This window comes from Onychostoma macrolepis, chromosome 21 (assembly GCF_012432095.1).
Source record: "Onychostoma macrolepis isolate SWU-2019 chromosome 21, ASM1243209v1, whole genome shotgun sequence".
Taxonomy (NCBI): Eukaryota; Metazoa; Chordata; class Actinopteri; order Cypriniformes; family Cyprinidae; genus Onychostoma; species Onychostoma macrolepis.
Window position 1 is genome coordinate 4022698 of NC_081175.1, and position 21505 is coordinate 4044202.

At 42.7% G+C, this 21505-nt stretch overlaps 2 pseudogenes; both read left to right on the forward strand.

Moving 5' to 3' along the window:
• Window positions 1-2407: 2407 nt before the first annotated feature.
• LOC131529079 (P2Y purinoceptor 12-like) lies at window positions 2408-3053 on the forward strand (annotated as a pseudogene).
• A 4091-nt stretch (window positions 3054-7144) lies between these two features.
• LOC131529083 (uncharacterized protein K02A2.6-like) lies at window positions 7145-20839 on the forward strand (annotated as a pseudogene).
• Window positions 20840-21505: the final 666 nt, after the last annotated feature.

The window sequence follows — 21505 nt, forward strand, 5'->3', positions numbered from 1 at the left end:
ACTGTTAATGGAAAAGTTATTGTAAAGGATGAGTTTGTTCATTTTCTTGCTATTAAAATTAAGACATTAAGCCAGTACAAGATTGTTCTGTTGACTGCAAATAGGTTTGATACAATTGAATAGGTCTGATACAATTGAATCCTCAAAGAAAGCATTGTTTGAACTCTGTCCTACAACACAGTGGAATGACATACCTTTCTGTGGGCATGTCTTTTGTTGGCACTGGTGCTTTCGGCAATGTTAAAATGGTTAAGAACGAGTTGGTGAGTGTTTTTGCTTCCAAGTTTACACCTTATCTAGAATTGAAACATTGAAAGAAATAATATTTGTACTGTACACAGCAGATACAGTTAATTTAAAGTATCTGATGAATGTAATGAGATTGGTGAAATGTACAATCTGGAGCCTTGCCAGAAGGGCCATTTGTCAGGCACTATTATGAGCCATGCAGGATGGGAGTCTAATATTGCACCAGCTGTTGGGGGAATGAGTGTGCCTCTTGGCAGTGTGAACACACGTTAGTGGTGTTTGGGTATTGTCATACAATTTCCATAGGCTGTGTGTGGGCCAGAGAGCAGGGAATGTTGCCTGCCACATTATTGTGGAGAATTGTGATATTTTATGATTGCAAGATTAATGGTTGGTAAGTAAGTAAATCAATCAATCTTTTAATGATAATTATTTTGAAGTGGGTTGGTGAGTCCACAACAGATATTGGCATATCTGTTGATTGGCATGGGGATGGTTAGTGGCCTGGTTAGTGGTAGGATAAATGGGGGTTTGGTTATCCTGTGGAATAAGAAGCTTGACTTATTAGTAAATGTGGTTAGAGTTGGTGCCAACTGGTGTTCTGCAATACAGTTTACTTATAGGGACAAGGAATGTGTTATCCTAAATGTGTATACCTTATGAATGTCATCATAATGTGGATGAGCATTTAAATAGGTTTGCCTTCATTAACTGTTTTATTGAAAGAAACAATACCTCTTGTGTATATGTCATTGAGGATATGAATGTGGACATTTCAGATAGAAATTCACTATTTGATGGACAATAATCTCATATTTTCAAGTAAAGTACTTTTGTTTGTAGATAGTTATATTTATAAAAGCTGTCTGACAACAGAGGAAGTGGCCTAGACCATATCTCTGTTGACCATCTTAAATATGGTAGTAAGAGGATAGCCCCCCTTTTAACTGTCTGTTTTACTGGTTTTATGATTCATGGTTTGTTACCAGATTTAATAATGTCTGTTTTGTTAGTGGTAAGTTATTAAGGACAAAGCTGGTCTGCTAGGATGTACAGATAATTACAGACCAATAACTTTTGTCAGTATTCTGTCAAAAGTTTTAGAAAAGATTTTGCTGGATAGGATGAATGAATTCATAAATTCTGCAGATAACTAGTTTGGTTTTAAAGCTAAACATGGCAGTGATGTTTGTATATATGTTTTAATATGGTAAACGCGTATGTAACTCATCAGTTCTGTGCGTGGTTTTGAACATGGTATCATATAAAGTGCTAGTAAGAGTGTTGTTATGATCTGAAGACTTAAACAGAATGTCAAAATTTTCTGGCTTTAAATAGTCTGATAAGGATCATATTGTTTGTGTTGAATTGAAATATATTGGACATTTTATTACTGAACACGTGGCAGAAGATGAAGACACTGAAAGGCAAATTGTATGAGTAAATGGATGTTTTTGTTTTGGTACTTGTACTTTGGTACAAGTCAAAGAGCTCTAAAGCAAAGGTCTTCAACCATACTCCTGGAGACCCACTGTCCTGCAGAGTTTAGTTCCAACCCTAGTGGGTCTCCAGGAGCAGGGTGGACGACCTATGCTCTAAAATATATACTCCTCAAGCCTTAAGTGTATATTGTTGGGGGTAAAAACTAGGTGATGGTCACCAGTTTTCATTTTAGGCAACCAGATATTTCCTGTGCTCTGAGAATGGAAGTAAGTTTTGCTTTTCTAACAGCTTGGTTTATCTAGCACTCATCTGCATTTCTACTGGGGTTAGCAGTAATGTCAACCACAGCAACCAGGGTCCGACATCACATGCGAGCAGAGTTTCCTGCATAGGTACTGGAGTTTCTGAACAGACATGTATCTAGTCACTTGCTCAAGCAGAAGCAAACCAGCCACACAGGTAAGAATGCTATTCTTTTTCTTAGCATTTATTCAAAAGCAATTCAACAAGTTGTAGGAATAGATGAGTGAAAATCTGTTATCATATAGACCATTTTTTGACCTTTTCTTCCCATGCCCTATTAGGACAACCAAAAATCACTGTATGTCAAGATTTTGAGGAGCAGCGGTCAGCAAGTGTACACCATTTATTTTTTTGGCTGTCACAATGTTGCAGGAAGACAATTTAACCTCCAATGAGTCCTGTCAGATTCATGATGGCATATTGTGGCCCTTCTTGCCCATCGGCTACATTCTCATTTGTTGCATTGGTCTGCTCTGTAACACCGTCACCCTCTACATATTTTTACTTCGGCAGCATACAGACTCTTCCATGGCGATTCCCTTTTTTTTCAAGCAACAGTCAAAAACATCTGTGTGACAAAATTTGCTTCCACTTCCACAGCAGGGGGCCTGTCAGTGGGACCATTAACCTGACAACACTGGTGCTCTTCAATGTTTTTTTATGTAACCTTTCTTTGATTTTATGTGAAGATCAGTAAGAAACTAAGGACTATGTCCATGGGTAATGGTGACCCTAAGGTACAGAGTCGCAAAAAGAGGGTCATCATAAAGACTTTCTTAGTACCAGCCATTTTTACATTGTGTTTCTTGCCCTACCATGCAGTACGAATACCATAGGTTCTGGCTCAGCTGAATGTGATTGGAGATCTTCATAGCCAACAATTGTTGCACATCTTAAATGACAGTACTTTGCTATTGTCTGCTCTAAATAGCTGCCTAGACCCAATTATCTATTACTTCTTATCCAGTGCATACAGTAAAACAATACTTTGTGCCATTCAAGGCAAGTTTAAAAACTTGCATGCTTCATACACAAGGAGAATCAGCATAAACCATTGACTCGCTGAAATGTAGCATTAATGGATGACTTTTCCATTTGTGATTGTGAGGTCTACATGAATCAACAAGTAAATTCAACAAGTTGAAAATAGTTAGTTTTAAATTATGTATACTATTGGTCACAGCTTGGGTATGTGTGTGTGTGTGTGTGTGTGTGTGTATATGACAGTTCTAACATTGTTGATAAGATTTGTGATATTTCATACTTTTGATCATTTCACTATTATTCTAAAATACAAATAATGATAACAACAATCAAGAATTATAAATTGTGTCCAATCCTCTGAATGGCAGTTTAAGTGTAAGAAGAAAATATGGGGGACTAGCTGTTGTTGTGTTTGAAAAGGAACACACGGACACCGCAAGTAGCATGAACTTATCGTATCTCTTTTACTTTATCTCCCTCTCCCAGACCCCCGTAAATGAACACCTACATTGGTCAGGCATGATAGAATGCTTTCAGCACAATCAAACTCGATGCATTATCAAACAACTCATTTGAGAGAACATAACATTTCCCCCCCTCCTACGGGGTTTCAAACATGAAATGTTGACACAAAGTCCTGTAAGTGCCCTGGGCGAGAACGAATGCGGACAGGCCGTGGAGAAACAAGGGGATGAGGCTGGGCAGCCTGTGATGGGCAGGCACAAATCTCAGCTGGCAGGTTGATAGGCATGTCTGGAGCCTGTGCAGGAGCTATCTGAGGTGTCAGCTGAAGTGCTGGGGTGTCCTGCCAAACTGGGGGTGTGGCTTGAGGTGTGACGCCTGTTGTATGTGCCGGGGGCAGCACTTTGCGGAGGCGGCTTGCATGCCACCGTGTGCCGTTGCTGAGCAAGAAGGTGGCTGGGCCCAGCTGATGAGTAACTTGGAGAGGGGCAGACCAATATGAAGCGAGTTTGTTATCTCTGTGGGGCCTGCGAACCCTGACCCAATCTGCAGCCGTTATGTCAGGGACCTTAACGCGTGCTGAGAGATCGAATTTCTGCTTCATCCTTCTCTGCTGGCGGGTGACAGAGGCCCTGACTCTCGGTTGTGAGCCCTTAGGCAGTGTGGGGCTGAGCCTGTCGAGGGGAAGGTGGAGCTCACGGCCAAGCATGAGGAAAGCTGGAGAGACCCCCGTCATAGTGTTGGGTGGCCCTGTAGTGCAGAAGAGTGTGATGGATGGCCCTTGAAAAGGTCCACCCCTGGAACAAATGTGCTCTGAGACTGTTTTTCAGCGACTGATGGATGCGTTTGACGCCACCATTAGCTTGGGGGTGATAGTATGCCGTGCGGATGTGATGAATACCTTTGTTTTTGAGGTATGTTGTGAACTCAGCTGAGATTAGCTGCGGGCCATTGTCAGTAGTGATTGTGTTTGGAAGGCCCCAGCGGGAAAACAGAGAGTCCAGGAAGTTAATTATGACCTGAGAAGTCACAGAGCCGATGGTAATGAGCTCAGGCCATTTCGAATGCAGGTCATAGACAACCACTAGGAAGCGTTGGTGATGAGGAACTCCCTGTATCTCACCACAAATGTCCAGCTGCAGGTGGTCCCAGGGCTGCGATGGCCAAGCAAGAGGTTGTAAGGGTGGGGGGGCCTGGTGACCAGTCTTACCGCTTAAGAGACAGGCAGCACAATCTTTCACCAGGGCCTCAATGTCTTTATCTATCCCTGGCCACCAAACCCGGTCTCTGCAGCGCTGCTTCAACTTCACGATACCAAGGTGGCCCTCGTGAGCCATCGCCAAGACACGTGCACGTAGGGTGCTGGGGATGACTGTGCAGAGGTCCCGTGCCACACAGGTGTCATTCCAGCAAGACAGCTCTTGCTTTATTCTGGAAAATGCTGCCAGCCCCTCTGGTACCTCCTGAGGCCAGCCATTCAGAATATAGACTCGGAGCTGAGAAAGGACAGGGTCCTGTTCCGATGCCTCCTTCAGTTCTTGTAACGATACAACAGCCTGGAGGGGTGTGTGTAACATCTGGACAATGTCCCGTTCCACCTGATCCATGTCGGTGTGTGTGTGTGTGGTGGGGTGTGGCGGAGCGGAACGGGACAGTAGATCGTCCACAACATTGTCTCTGCCCGGGGTGAACTTCAGGTCAAAGTTATACTGGCGAAGACGGTCAGACCAGCGGTGTAGCCTCAGTGGCCTGTCCCAGATGTGGAAAGTAGTGCTGTCAGGGCCTGGTGATCTGTCCTTAGGGTGAAGGCGCGGCCATAGAGATACAAGTGCCACCTCTTGCAAGCCCAGATGCAGGCTAATGCTTCACGTTCCCCCACTGAGTAGCGCTGCTCCGTCTGATTGAGGGCCCGTGATGCAAAGGCGATGGGCTTCTCAATGCCCCGCTGGGTTTGTGACAGCACTGCTCCCATGGCTGTAGCCGACGCATCACAGGTCACCCAGGTGGGGCTGGAGATATCAAAGTGAGCCAACACTGGGGCTGTGGTGAGCTGCACCTTGAGCGCACGCACAGCATCAGAGCATGCCTGTGACCACACCCATGGCTCATCCTTACGTAGCAGTTGCCGTAGTGGGGCAGTGGTAGCAGAATAATGTGGGAGGAACTTCAGGTAGTAGCCCGTCATGCCCAAAAAGGAGGCGACCTGCACAGCTGAGCTGGGTTCAGGAATTGCCAGTATGGCATCTACATTTGATTGAAGTGGTGCGACGCCATCTGCCGACAGCCGGAAACCCACATATTCGATGTTCGGTGCAGAGAAAACACATTTTTCAGCGTTGAGGGTTAGTTTGTGTTTGGCTAGGGCTGCGAAGACTCTGCTGAGGCGTTCATCGTGACTCTCGGGGGTGGGCCCATGGATAACCACATCATCCAGGTAAATGGCCACCCCCGGTATACCAGCCAACACCGACACCATGATTTTTTGGAAACAGCTGGGGGCGGAGCTGAGTCCAAACGGCATACACGTGTAGCGAAACACACCTGCATGGGTCACGAAGGCTGTGAGGTTTCTGCTGTTGGGGTGGAGAGGCACTTGTAGGTAGCCCTGTCTAAGGTCCAGTTTAGAGAACACGGTTGAGCCATGGAACTGAGCAGTGAGCTCTTCTGAGGTAGGCAGAGGGAACCTGTCCAGGATCACTGCCTTATTCACCGCTCGCAGGTCGACACACACCCGTAGGGCCCCTGATCTCTTCTTAGCTACCACCAGGTTCGAGACCCAGGGCGACGCATCCACTGGTTCAATAATGCCACGTCCAGCAGCTGCTTGAGCTCAGCCGAGATACCATCACGGAGAGCCAAGGGAATGCGTCGGAGTGGTTGGATGACTGGTTTAATGGCAGGGTTCAGGAGAGGTTCATGGGCAAAAGCAGTAAGGCAGCCCAAACCTTCAAACAGGGACGGCCACTTCTGCTGCCAAGGCGTGGAGACTGTCAGGATCGCAGCTCCCTTCGTGTCAACTAGAGAAAATCCCAGAACCGAGAACAAATCCAGACCCATCAGGTTGGCCCCACGACGGGCAACATGGAAGGTAAAGCTGGGCACCATCTTGTTGCCATACCCAACGGTTACGTGCAGGGAACCCACTAAGTCAATCTTTGAGTCGCCATAGCCACAGAGTGAAGCAGAGGGTGCCGATAGTGGCAGTGCACCGAAAAAAGTGCTGTATGTTTGCATATTGAGGAGAGACACACTAGCACCAGTGTCCAAAAGCAGTGGGATACACACATCATTTAAGCGCACTGAACATGCTTTAAATGAGACTGGTCCAGAGTAGACATTGTGAATGATAGTGGGTGCTTGGGCTGACACAGCTGGAGCAGAGCGGTAGACTGAGGCAAAATGATTGTGTTTACCACAGTTGCGGCATGTCTGGCCACGGGCTGGGCAGTTCTGTGCTCTAGACATATGAGATGAAGATCCACAGTTATCACAGGGCCGTGATGTTTGTGCTTGTGGGCGTGGCCGAGACCGCTGCTGGCGCCTCAGTAGCATAACTGCAGGGGAATCTGCTGCCGCTAATGTATCGTTGTGGCTGGGTTGTGACATTGATGGTGGCATGGGGGAGGGGGTCAGGCAGTCCGCGATTGTTTGCTGTTTGGTCAGAGCCGACGCACATGCAGCTGCACTCTCTATTCGTAATGCAATGGCGATTGCCCGGGACAGTGATAAATCATCCGGTTCTAACAGCAGAGTTTCACGCACTTTCGCATCGTTGGTATGTTCAATTAACTGGTCCAGGGAATCGGAGGCTCGCCGGGTAGAGCAAGGAAAGGAGCAGGAGGTGGTAGTGCGATATCAGCCATCCTCGTCGCCAAATGTTGTGTTTGAAAAGGAACACACGGACACCGCAAGTAGCATGAACTTATCGTACCTCTTTTACTTTATCTCCCTCTCCCAGACCCCCGTAAACGAACACCTACATTGGTCAGGCATGATAGAATGCTTTCAGCACAATTAAACTCGATGCATTATCAAACAACTCATTTGAGAGAACATAACAGCTGTCAAAAGTGATTGATTTATGACCCTATGATTTATTGATATATTTATCAAATTGCCACCTCTGACCTCCTGTTCCTGTTTCTTGATGTTTATGACACCCTGTTTATGGTCGTGTCCATTTTGTGATCAGGATATGATTCGGCCATTTTGTTTACCATTTGTTCTGAAGTGTTACAGCAATCTCGGATGGGTTGGTCCGTCAAACGCTCTAGTTGTTTCACACCTTTGAATAAGAACAAGAATGAATGAGATGAGAGGCATTGCATTCTTTTGTTTTGAGATGAAAGAGTCTTCCAAACATTTGTCCCTATTATCATCAATGGCTACTCAATAGATCAGAATGGCGAACAATTATCCAAGTCAACAATTATCTAATCCATCCATGCTTCTGAAAAGTGATATGCCTGGACATGTTCTTTTTAGACCCTAAGAGTTGCAGTACATTTTCCACTCATGAAGGCAAATGAAGAAACAATAGAATAGTTTAAGAAATAAAACAAGAAAGTTCTAAGAGAATTTACACAAGTTAAAGTGAGCTCCATACAGTCCAGATGCCTATCTGTGAATTAAGTCGTTCCCAGACTTGCATGTGCTGCCCCTCCTATTTGTGGACTGTGTTTACATTGCAATGCATTACCCTGGCTGGTAGTATCAAACATGTATTGAGAAATTAGTCAGTATCTAAAACTTTTACATGAATGTCCCAACTAGTCTAAAATCTTCTGGTCTAAAATCATCTTTTTCTTAATCTGTCTCCTTCCTGACTTTCTGGGTCTGTACAACTGTGTTTTCGTCGACACCTCACCATGGTCTGATCTATAGACTGTATGTTACCTCTTACCTTCTGAGCAGGAAGGTGCCAGGGCGTCTACCTTTCAGCAGTGGAAGATAGTTATCTTAATGTGTCTATGTTAATGCATGACTTTTTGTGTCTAAATGGTTAATTGGATTATACTTCAGACAATGGATGATGAGTTTCTTGAGGGGATTAGACAAGACGATGCTATCCCCATATGAATACTGCTTAACAGGGTCATTTCTCTAATGCTAGCTTGAACAAAAGCAGTAGGGAATGATAGCCAGCAAGCATAGTTTTCTCCTTTTTGTTATTTAAGTAGCATGTGGGATAGCTGTCTAGCTGGAGGTGATTCAGGGTGGTATGATTTAAAAACATAATGTGGTGAAATGCAGTTAGTGTGGGGGGTTTGCCGCTGTTTGGTTGATCACGCCCCCTAGGTAATTGTGTGTTATTGCATCCTAGTTATGGGAATGTATATAAAGGGGGAGGCAAAATAGAAGGGTGTTACGTCATACTCAGCTGATCGTACTTTCGGCGTTGCGTTGCGTTGCACGAGGGTAATCCCTGCGACGCTGGCATTTGGTTCGGGCGCATGTTGCACCCGTATTTGGGAAATCGCCGGTCCTCTGCTGTTGCGTTTCTCTGTATTTGAGAAACGCGGGTGCTGTCTGCTTGAGTGATTGCCGCTGCCTGTATGTGATCTATTGAAGTAAGGGCTGTTGGATAGATGATGTGGCTCCCATTATCCGGTATTTAAATCATCCTGTGAGCGTGCCTGCTTTTGTGCTCCCGGTGCTGCGCGGCCTATAGCAGGGACTACGGCATGGCTTGAAATTTCAACGCTGCTGTTTTGCTTCTATAAATTGTTAATCCAGTTGTTTCTCCTTAATATTGTATTATGTTGGCCTTTGTTGATTTTGTTTTGCTTTAATGCATGCTTTGCATTCAAGTTTTTTTGGTTAATTATTTGGTTTGCATTCAATTAGTTGTTTTGCATTTGTTTTCTTTGCAGTCAATTTATTTGATTGGCTGCATTTGTTAACTTGTTTTGTTTGAATGGATGTTTGTATGTAATTATTTTGTTTGCATTTAAGGTTGTTATAGTATTCATGTTTGTTTTGTAGTTAATCATTTGGTTTGGTATTTAATTATTTTTTTCCTTTGTTTTGTGGCAACAAGTCTGCATTTTGGCGTTTGTTGTGCTTTAATTGTTTGTCTAATTTTCTTTCTTTTGTTGTATTTGGGGGGAGCAGGGGCATGGAGAAGGCAGTCTGGCTGTTCCCGTGCAGAAATATCCCTCTTTTCCAAAGTGGTGTGGCTTTGCAGTGAATTTCCTTGGGTGTAAGTGTGGTCTTGTACACGTGTGGGTTTTCAGTAGTACGGGCTCTATTGAAGCCCGGTGTCTAGCCGCCTCCCTATTGCGAAGCTCCTGCTCTTCTGGCTTTTTGTTGTTTTGTATGATTTTCACGGCAGTTCTTGTATCTGCTGTGTATAGTTTTCCATTTTTCCTTATTGAATAAGATTCATTTTAATTGAAAAATTGTTTAATAAAGATTTGTTATTTTTTATACAAGGTATTCACGTCTCTGGGTCATTTTGTGAGAGGGGGCGAACCTGTGGGGTTTCCCGGGTGTTAATTTTCCGGGTGGCATAGTCATGATTGTGTGATTTAGTAGCAAAGTTTCAATGTTTAGTAATTCTTTTAACCCTTTGTAATCTTACATCGCCACTCGTCACAATAAGAATATGGGTCAACAACAATTTTTGTTTAAGATTTAAAAAACAAGATTAAATGAAGGTGGTTCTTAAGAGTTTTACTTTTATTTCATAGTGGTGGATGCACCCCTAATTGTTCAATGTTATCGATTTATCTTCAGCTGCTTTACACATAATATGGATAGAATGATTCACCCTTTAACTTCTACATTGCATCTTTTTACATAGATTGTTTTTAGCATCATATTTGTTTTAAGATTGGCAAAAAATTAAATAAAATAAGTTAAAATAGGTATTACTCATAGAGGCACACTTTTTCTACAAAGATGTTGAAGTATCTTTAGATTGTTGTAAATCTAAATCTCTTTAGATCTGCTTAAAATTAAACAATGCTTTACAACATTTTACATGGTTTATGTTTTTACAACAATGATTAAGCAAAACTTACAACTTGATGATTTAAGAAATAAATGGTACCCTTCGATTCTAACCTTTTTATTTTTTAACAATACTGTTGAATGTGGTAGCCTATGTATGCTTACCCCAACCATTACTAAGGAATCTGTCCAACTTGTAATCTTGACTATATATTATTTATCTGGTTAAAACACATCAGTTTATTTACTAGTAGATCTAGCAAGTTATATTTGATCAATTTGTAGATCTTGGGGGAGTGTATTTTCCATAGCCTAGTCGAGAGATAAAACAGCCATTCCCATTGGCCTGGTCGTTGGGTAGGGGTGTTTTATGTAAATTTTAATTTACATCACACTGCCGTACATTTAAAGGGTCTTACCTCCCCTGTAACTTAATCAGCTGCCCGAAAAACCCCATTGATTGTGTGTTTGCTAGCCAAGACGTCGCTGTGGTATCTCTGTGAAAGACTTTGCTTTTTTTTTGCTTTTTTTTTTTTTTACAATGGCTTGCAATAACGGTGAGTACATTTTATTTTATATATATGTTGTTCTCTTTGTAAAAAATTTTTGTTCTTATGCTGATTAACTTTAATGTTTAACAGGATTTTAAATCGTATGTGTGTACAATTCGGAATACTTTAGACTGCAGACTGCATTTGATCATCTAGGCCAGCTATGTAAGTATCGAGTTATATATTGTTTTATGTTTATATTATAGTAAACACATTGTGGGGTGTTTAAGTTTTTATCCTGTTATTTATTTGTTAATTTTACTTATTTGTGGTTAGTTAGAGCTCCATTGATTAACAACTTGGATCAGCGGTCTGCTAACAATAGCAGTAGTTCATTGCAAGGTATGTTGTATTATATTGTGATATACATTTGTCAGCCTCTGAAATATCTGTTGCTGTATGTAGTTTAAACTTTTTAAAAACAAAACTTTTATTTTGTTGTTTACAGACTTGTTAGCCCCTGATGTAGCTGGATTGGTTTCTCAGCCGGGGTTTGATATCCAGAGCGGTGCTGTAGGTAATGCATCGACCAGTTCAGTTCAGATCATGATTTCTCTGAAATGTTTGATGCTGTATGTAGTTTAAACTTTTTAAAAACAAATCTTTTATTTTGTTGTTTATAGATTCTTTTGCTGGATTGGTTTCTCAGCCTGGGTTTGACATCCAGAACGGTGCTGCCGGCCCCTCAGAGCCATCAACATCGACCAGTTCAGGTCAGATCATGATTTCTTTTAAATGTTTGATGCTGTATGTAGTTCAAACTTTTTAAAAACAAATCTTTTATTTTGTTGTTTACAGATTCTTTAGCTGGATTGGTTTTGCAGCATGGGTTTGATATCCAGAGCGGATATTAACAAGAGCCATTAACATACAGTCTATAGATCAGACCATGGTGAGGTGTCGATGTAAACACAGTTGTACAGGCCCAGAAAGTCAGGAAGGAGACAGATTAAGAAAAAGATGATTTTAGACTAGAAGATTTTAGACTAGTTAGGACATTCATGTAAAAGGTTTAGATACTGGCTAATTTCTCAATACATGTTTGATACTACCAGCCAGGGTAATGCATTGCAATGTAAACACAGTCCACAAATAGGAGGGGCAGCACATGCAATCTGGGAACGACTTAATTCACAGATAGGCATCTGGACTGTATGGAGCTCACTTTAACTCGTATAAGTTCTCTTAGAACTTTCTTGTTTTATTTCTTAAACTATTCTGTTGTTTCTTCATTTGCCTTCATGAGTGGAAAATGTACTGCAACTCTTAGGGTCTAAAAAGAACATGTCCAGGCATATCACTTTTCAGAAGCATGGATGGATTAGATAATTGCTGACTTGGATAATTGTTTGCCATTCTGATCTATTGAGTAGCCATTGATGATAATAGGGACAAATGTTTGGAAGACTCTTTCATCTCAAAACAAAAGAATGCAATGCCTCTCATCTCATTCATTCTTGTTCTTATTCAAAGGTGTGAAACAACTAGAGCGTTTGACGGACCAACCCATCCGAGATTGCTGTAACACTTCAGAACAAATGGTAAAAAAAAATGGCCGAATCATATCCTGATCACAAAATGTACACGGCCATAAACAGGGTGTCATAAACATCAAGAAACAGGAACAGGAGGTCAGAGGTGGCAATTTGATAAATATATCAATAAATCATAGGGGTCATAAATCAATCACTTTTGACAGCTAGTCCCCCATATTTTCTTCTAGTGTATTTAAGTATGTCTTGTTTTTCTGTAAATAATGAATATGTAGCTGCATTTTCTCTTAAGCAGTGGTTCTCAAATTATTTTCCTTTGATGTAAATTTTGTGGTGGTGCCCAAAAACAATATCAAAATGGTTTATCCAAAATCAAACATGGATGCATATCCATGTCCATGCATATCCATCCAACCAAGAGGAATACAAGAACCAATGGCAGAATGATGCAAACAAGGACATTTTGAACTTTCTGAACACTGTTGTCAAGAACCAAAAAATAATTATAGAGGACCATCAGAGGGCCCGGGAGGAGCAAGCACGTTTTAATCAGACTGTGACAACAACGCTACAGAAACACGGGATCGTCTTTAAACAAATAATTGCGTTGCAAAAATGCCATGATGGTGGACATGAACAAACAGCCCGCAATCAGTAAATGTTGGTGACTCTGTTAAATGAACTTCTTGACCTGTTTAAATAGAGGTATTGGTGAGTCCTATTTTCTTTACCCATTTTTTTTCTCCTAACTGTGTATTGTTTTAGTCGCGAGTGCACATAGGTGTGTTTTTATGATTCGATTTTTCTGTTGACCAATTCATCACTTTCCTCGTGGGTTGTATGCTGTGAATATTTTGAAATAAATTAGGGTTAGAAATAGCTGCAAAACGTTGTCGGGAGTCATGTGACAGTGAACAAGGTCCTCCGTTAAGATGTAGTAGGGATGATCATAGCAATTTCCAACCTCAACAAAACATTACAGAAAATCTGCTCCGGCTCATTCAGACTGTTGATGAGATGAAAAAAAACAAATTAATAAAATTAATAAACGAAGTGCGATCAAGGTCAGAACCTCCTCCAGAACCATTTTTTGACTTTGAACCTTTTGTAAATTCTCAACAGACATATGAGGTGCCAGATTCTCATCCAGAACCATTTTTTGACTTTGAACAGACAGGTGAGGCAGCAGGTACCCAGTCACATCACTTGTAAGGCAGGGTGGTAATGTGGCTGGATACACAATAGTACCACGAGCTCGGTTCAATGGATTGGAAATCCACAGAATTATAAATCTCAGGGGAATATCTTCTACAGATCTAGCAGACTACACAGTGTTTTTACATGACACGTTTTCTGAAATAGTGGCGTTTTCCAGATTATTAGGTGAAGACGATAGTTTAATTAACATCAACTTGAGGGGTGCTAGCCTGACATCAGATGTTAATACACTCTTGTCAGCTAACAACGATTACAGTGTCGATCTCTTTATCAATGACCTTGAAAAAATCATGCAGAGCAACTCTCATGTGCAGTTTGATGAGAGTTTAAATTTAAGAGTGTCTATAGCAAGAAGTAAACACGTTGGTGCTCATCAAAAAATACAAGGGCTTACCCATGATGAAGTGATTGCTAAAAACAGACTTAATCTATTCATGCCCTTAAACATTACTGAGGAAAATAATCTTTGTTTTGCAATCTGCTTGGCACACTTTCTAAACCCTCAGAAACTGCACACGGAGCTAGAGTCTGTGGCATCAGCATCGCAGAAGGCTGCTGGATACACAGATCAACATATGATATCACTAAATGATATCGCTCAGTTTGAACGTATGTTGAATATTAAAATAGTGGTATTCTATAGAACGAATACAGGGGTGTTGGAAAAATATACAAACACAGACGTGCCACACCTTAAAACAGTGTTTTTGTACCTCCATGACAACCATTATTTTATGATTAAAAAAATCTGCGAACATTTATTGGCACAGCATATGTGTGTGAGTATTGTTACCGAGGCTTTGCCAACAGGAGAGATCACAGATGCCGAAACACCTGTGATGTTTGTAATGCATCTGAATGTCATCTTTACCCCCAAAAAACAAAACACTGTCATGATTGTTTACGTTACTGCAGATCAGGCTATTGTTTTGAGATGCATAAAAAGCCACCTCCAGGTCAGCAATTTGCACAATGCGATGTTACCAAATATTGCCGTAAATGTAATAGTCGTTAACCAGCGGTACCAACCCCAAGCCACACAAATGTGCTGCAGATCGTTGTGTCCAGTGTGGTGACAGTTCGGTTACCGATGGGGTGCATCAATGTTTTATTCAGCCGGTTAAGATGTAGAAACCATCCGACCATTATATATTTTTTTATTTTGAAACTCGTTATGAAAATGGCAGGCATGTGGCTAATTTTGTATGTGCGATTACATTTGACGGTGAAGAATTCGTTGCTGAAGGTTCTGATTGTGTGGATCGTCTCATTAAGAAGTTCAGACGGCCTCGTTATCGTAATTTCACATGGATTGCACATAATGCGTCCGGATTTGACAATTTCATTCTTTTCGAATACTTCACTAAGATGGGGATTGCCCCTAAAATTACAATGCAAGGCTGTCATCTTATCTTAATGTATGATGATACATTCAAGCAGAGGTTTATCGATAGTTACAGTTTTATTCCCATGCATCTAGCCAACACACCTGCAGCGTTTAATCTGGCCAATGCTGAGAAGGGATATTTCCCACATCAATTCAACCGCATCGAAAATGAATCGTATGTAGGACCGTACCCTGCCAAAGATTGAAAAAGGTTATGTTGTATTTTCACCAGCGATCAGAAACACTGTTCCGTGATTATGTTAAAACATTTTTACAGTTCAAACAGGAGAGCTCAGGGTTTCCAAAAGATGTGGTGACCGACGCTGACAAAGAATCTTACATCAGAGATTACTTTGAGAAAGCAGGGATTAAGCTGAATGTGTAGATATATTGCACAGGGGTGATCTGGAGCCGCATGAAAAGGCAAAGATGTACACATCTGTATTGCAGAGATTTTTAACATTAGCTAAGCTAGCGGACATGGAGACAAACACATTAAGATTAGATATGCTGATGACACTCTACCTCTCATTCCAATCCTGATGATCTGACGATAGCTGCTTGCATCTCAGCTTGTCTAACAGACATTTCTTGCTGGATGAAGGACCATCACCTTCAACTCAACCTTGCCAAGACAGAATTGCTTGTGGTTCCATCAAACCCATAATTTCATCACAATTTCACAATCCAGTTAGGCACATCAACCATAACTCCTTTGAAAACAGCCAGAAACCTTGGAGTTATGATTGATGATCAGCTGGCTTTCGCAGACCAAATTTCTAAAACTAACCGGTCCTGCAGATTTGCTTTACTCAACATCAAGAAGATCAGGCCCTTTCTTTCAGAACATTCTTCACAACTCCTTGTTCAAGCTCTTGTTCTGTCCAGGCTGGACTAGTGCAATGCTTTCTTGGCAGGTCTTCCAGCCAGTTCTATCAAACCTTTACAATTAATCCAGAATGCAGCAGCAAGATTAATTTGTAATGAGCCGAAAAGAATGCACATCGCACCTCTGTTTATCAATTTGCACTGGTTACCAATAGCTGCTCACATAAAATTCAAGGCATTAATGTTTGCCAACAAAACCACCACTGGCTCTGCACCCCTTTACCTAAATTCATTACTTCAGACTTTTATGCCCTCTAGAAGATTTCATTCTGCAAGTGAATGGCACATTATTGTAAATTGTATAAATAAATAACAATTGATATGTTTTAGACATTATATGTTTAGATCATTTTTTTCTCCCGTATCCCGCACACACACAAGTCTCTTTCCGCACGCACCCGCACTCGCCCATCAGGAGTTGTCCCGCGCCACACCCTGTTGCGTTGGGTCCTGCGGTACTCCCGCGGGAGTGCAGGTCTCTAGCACAAAATCACTTTCACCTAACTTTTAAATTAAATGTTCTCTCCTGGTGGAATGACCTGCCCAACTCAATCCGAGCAGCTGAGTCCTTAGCCATCTTCAAGAATCGACTAAAAACACATCTCTTCCATCTTTATTTGACCCTCTAACTCTAGCACTCTCTATTCTAATTCTATTCTTTAAAAAAAAAAAAAACTTACCCCTTTTAGACTTTCACTCTATTCATTTACTGCTTGTTTTCTTAAAAAAAAAAAACTTACCCCTTTTAGACTTTCACTCTATTCATTTACTGCTTGTTTTCTTAAAAAAAAAAAAAAAACTAACACTAGCTTCTCTATTCTAGCCCCACAGCATGAGACTGCTACCAGCACACTTTACCTTTGGGATGGTACTCTGCAAGTGATGAGCAGTGCCTGGTTTCCTTTAAAGGGATCCCCGGCTATTAAGACATGTATAGCTTAATATAACGTAAATTATGTCTCTTATTTAAATATGTAGTAAAAAACCCATGAAAATGTATGTTATTTGAAAAAATCGACATTGTTTTTGGACTATGGGGGGCGCCATTATTTTACGTGCACAGTACATTCTGCGTTGATGACGTCAAATGGTTGCACTCAGTGAGTTTACTGCAACACAGCTCAGAATACACAACTCAGAAAATAAAATACTGATACGATACTGTTATGATAACAGGGTATAGTCCCTTTAAGGAAGGTTCTCGTTTATGTTATGCTGCCCCTTTAAGGGGTGTATGTGCATTGAGAATGGCGCATCCCCATTCTCGAATGAGATCACCGACGAAGATAAGAAACACTCTATCTTGTTAAGTGTCTGCGGAGCAAAGACTTACAAGCTCATGAGAAACTTAGCAACGCCGCGGAAGCCGGGAGATTTAGCGTACAAAGATTTAATCGATCTGATTCAGCACCACCACAGTCCTAAACCTTCAGTGATTGTGCAACGTTTCAAGTTCCACAGCCATTTTCGTAAGCCTGGAGACTCCATTGCAAAGTTTATGGCCGAGCTTCGCCAGCTTTCGCCAGCCTTCGGAGAAGGCAAATGGCAATGTGCAAAATTATGTGTTTCATGTGACTAAGACTGTTAAAGTGAAAACAGTGGAATGTTATAGATGCGGAGGAGCTCATTATGTAAATGATTGTAAATTCAAAGAGACGGTGTGCCATAATTGTGGCAAGAAAGGACATTTAGCAAAGAAATGCAGAGGCAGCAAATCTAAACTGAAGAAAACAAAGGATGGAGGAAAACCTCACGCAAAGACACATCACCTAGGGGAGGCTGAACAAGAGGAGAACTCCTATTCAATGTTTAACTTGAGTGAAACTCGTTCAGACCCTCTTTATGCGACAGTTCAAGTTAATGGAGCAAGTCTTAAGATGGAAATAGACACAGGAGCTTCGGCATCGATCATCAGTGAGGAGACTTATGGGAAGTTATGGTCTAATGACCAGACTCCAGCATTATGTGAATCCCCCATTAAACTGAGAACGTATACCGGGGAGATTATTCCCATAAGGGGTGCTGTGAATGTGAACATTGCTTATGGCAGTCAGGCGGCTGAAGCTCGCTTACTTGTTGTCAAAGGAACAGGGCCGAGCTTGCTGGGCCGGGATTGGCTCAGTAAAGTTAAGTTAAACTGGGGTGAGATAAGGTTAATAAAGGATGAACTGGGCGCCCTAAAGGGCACCACGGTGAAATTTTGCGTGGAGCCCAATGCCACACCTCGTTTCTTTAAACCCCGGTCTGTTCCATTTGCAATGAAGCATAAAGTGGAAAAGGAACTTGAGAGGCTTCAGCAGCTCGGGATCATTGAATCAATTCAGTTTTCTGATTGGTCAGCCCCAATTGTTCCCGTGCTGAAAGACTACGGTACAGTCCGTATTTGTGGAGACTATAAACTGACAATCAACCAGGCAGCAAAACTGGAGACTTACCCTATTCCACGAGTGGAGGACTTGTTCTCAATGTTGGCGGGAGGGAAAACTTTCACAAAGCTCGACATGAGTCACGCCTATCAACAGTTGTTGCTAGATGAGGAGTCAAAGCAATGCGTCACGATCAACACTCACAGAGGACTGTTTAAATATAACAGGCTGGTGTTTGGGGTGGTGTCTAGCCCCGCCATTTTTCAAAGGACAATGGAAAGCTTGTTGCGGGACATTCCACACGTGGCAGTGTACCTTGACGACATACTGATCACGGGGAAAACAGAAGAGGAACACCTTAGTAACCTCGATCAGGTTCTTAAGAGGATGTCGCAGGCAGGGCTGCGACTGAAACAATGCAAATGTTCATTCCAGGCAGAGAGTGTAACATACCTGGGACATCAAATATCAGCCCAGGGCCTCTATCCCATGCCAGAAAAAGTCAGGGCCATCAGGGAAGCCCCCAAGCCAGGAAACGTGATCGAGCTTAAATCATTCCTGGGCATGGTAACATATTACGGGAAGTTCTTGCCTGATCTATCAACTGTGCTAGCCCTGTTGTACCAGTTGTTGCATCATGATTGCCATTGGAAGTGGGGGGCAGAGCAGACAGCTGCCTTCACGAAAGTCAAAAATTTGCTGCAGTCAGCCAGTGTGTTAGTCCATTTTGTCCCAGAGAAAGAGCTGACAGTGTCTTGTGATGCCTCTCCATATGGCATTGGTGCCGTATTGTCGCACGTGATGGAGAAGGACTCAGAGAAACCCATTGCATTTGTGTCAAGGACGCTTACTAAAGCGGAAAGGGGGCACTCTCAACTGGACAAAGAAGGATTGGCCATTGTATTTGCTGTGAAACGTTTCCACCAATTTCTCTATGGTCGTCCATTCACAATCTTCACGGACCATAAGCCGTTGATGAGCCTGTTCAGCGAGCATAAGAGCATTCCTTCCATGGCGTCAGCTCGCATCCAAAGGTGGGCATTGACCCTGTCTGCCAATCAGTATCGTATAGTATATCGAGCAGGGAAAGAAAATGCCAATGCGGATGCATTAAGCCGGTTACCACTTCCAGACACCCCTGCATCCACTCCTCTGCCGCCTGAAACCGTGTTCCTGCTGGAAAGGTTGAATGACTCCCCAGTGAGCGCAAAGCAGATTAAAATGTGGACGGAAAGAGACAACGTTTTGTCGAAAGTCAAAAGATTTGTTCTATAGGGTTGGCCACCCACTGTCATGGATGCAGAGATGAAACCTTTTGAGAAAAGAAAAAATGAGCTCTCAGTTCAGGACGGTTGCATCCTATGGGGGTCAAGGGTGGTGGTGCCGCCAGCAGGACGAGCCCGAGTGTTACAGGAGGTCCACACAGCCCATCCTGGGGTGTCATGCATGAAAAGTTTAGCGAGAACATACGTCTGGTGGCCAAAGATGGATCAAGATCTGGAAAACAAGGTCCAACACTGCAAGGAGTGCCAGAAAAACCAGAAAATGCCTCTACCAGTTCCCATCCAGCCCTGGGAGTGGCCTAACAGGCCTTGGTCCAGGTTGCACTTGGATTTCGCAGGTCCTTTCATGGGGCGAATGTTCTTGGTCATGGTGGATGCCCACACCAAGTGGCTGGAATTGGCACATCTTGAAAAACATTACAGCATCTGTGACAGTCGACACACTGCGCCATGTGTTTTCAGTACACGGATTGCCTGATGTAGTTGTCACTGATAATGGACCGACCTTTACAGGAGAGCTGTTTCAAGAATTCATCAAGCGTAATGGAATCAGACACATCCGTACAGCACCCTTCCATCCTGCATCTAATGGGCTGGCTGAGAGAGCGGTGCAGACGTTGAAGGAGGCTTAAAAAAGATGTCAGGGGCAAGTGTTGTAACTAACCTCTGTCATTTTCTGTTCCAGTATCGGATTACTCCACACACTACTACCGGCTTGGCGCCAGCAGAGATGTTGCTGGGACGGAAACCGAAATCTCACCTGGATTTGCTGCATCCGGATGTTGAAGAGAAAGTGAGGGTCCAGCAAGGGAAGCAGAAAGCTTGGCATGACAGACATGCGAGAGCACAAAGCTTCCAGGAAGGGGAGACTATCTTTGTCAGGAATTTCACCAGGGGTCAGCGCTGGTTACCAGGAGCCATCATGAGGGGAAGCGGTCCCTGTTCTTGTGTGGTGAGGCTGTCAGATGGGCGGGAGGTTCGTCGTCATCAGGATCATCTGAGGAACCGTCCAGCTACAGAGCAGGGGGGTTGTCTTGATCAAGCGGGAGGGTCAGAAAACATGGGGAGTTCTGGGCTCGAAGAAGCGCAGAGTTCTCAACAACTGCCACCCGCACAGAGCTCGGAGGAAATGGCTGTTCTGGGATCACTGGGGGCACCTGTGCCTCTTGACAGTGTACCAAACTTCCCTGAGAAAACTGTAGAGATTGTAAGGAAATCAGAACGTCAAAAGAAAGCACCAAAAAGGCTTAATTTGTAGATGATAGTGTAAATGACTGTTTAATAACCTGTAATGGGGTTGAAGGGGAAGTTCTGATTTGAATTATGCCGGGGTAATTACATTGATTCTTAGGGGGAGAGATGTTATGATAACAGGGTATAGTTTATTACAGATACCACATTGTGATGCTTTTGGTTGTAATTTCATTCATTCATTCATTCATGCATTTAGCAGACGCTTTTATCCAAAGCGACTTACATTGCATTCAAGTTACAGTTTTTACATTTTATCAGCTCTAATTTTCAGTCGAAGGGCAACAAAAGAAGCGATGTAATGTAAGACTTCACTGCTTTCCTAGCGATAAGAAGAGGAGAAAAGAATGGGATGCCTGTGGACGAATAAAACTTCCTAAAGACCCGCTTCTTTGTTCTCTCCACTTTAGCCCTGATGCCTTTGAGTCTTTTAGTAGACCACAGCTACTGAAAGAGCTTACAAACGGCTGAGACAAGAAACACTAGATGCCATCTGTTAGGATGTAAACATGCCGACGCGCGGCCACTAGAGGAGTTTCTCAGGACACATCTGGCACTGCAGGATTTGAGTCCCTGGCGGCGCAGTGTGTTACTGATGGTAGCCTTTGTTACTTTGGTCCCAGCTCTCTGCAGGTCATTCACTAGGTCCCCCCGTGTGGTTCTGGGATTTTTG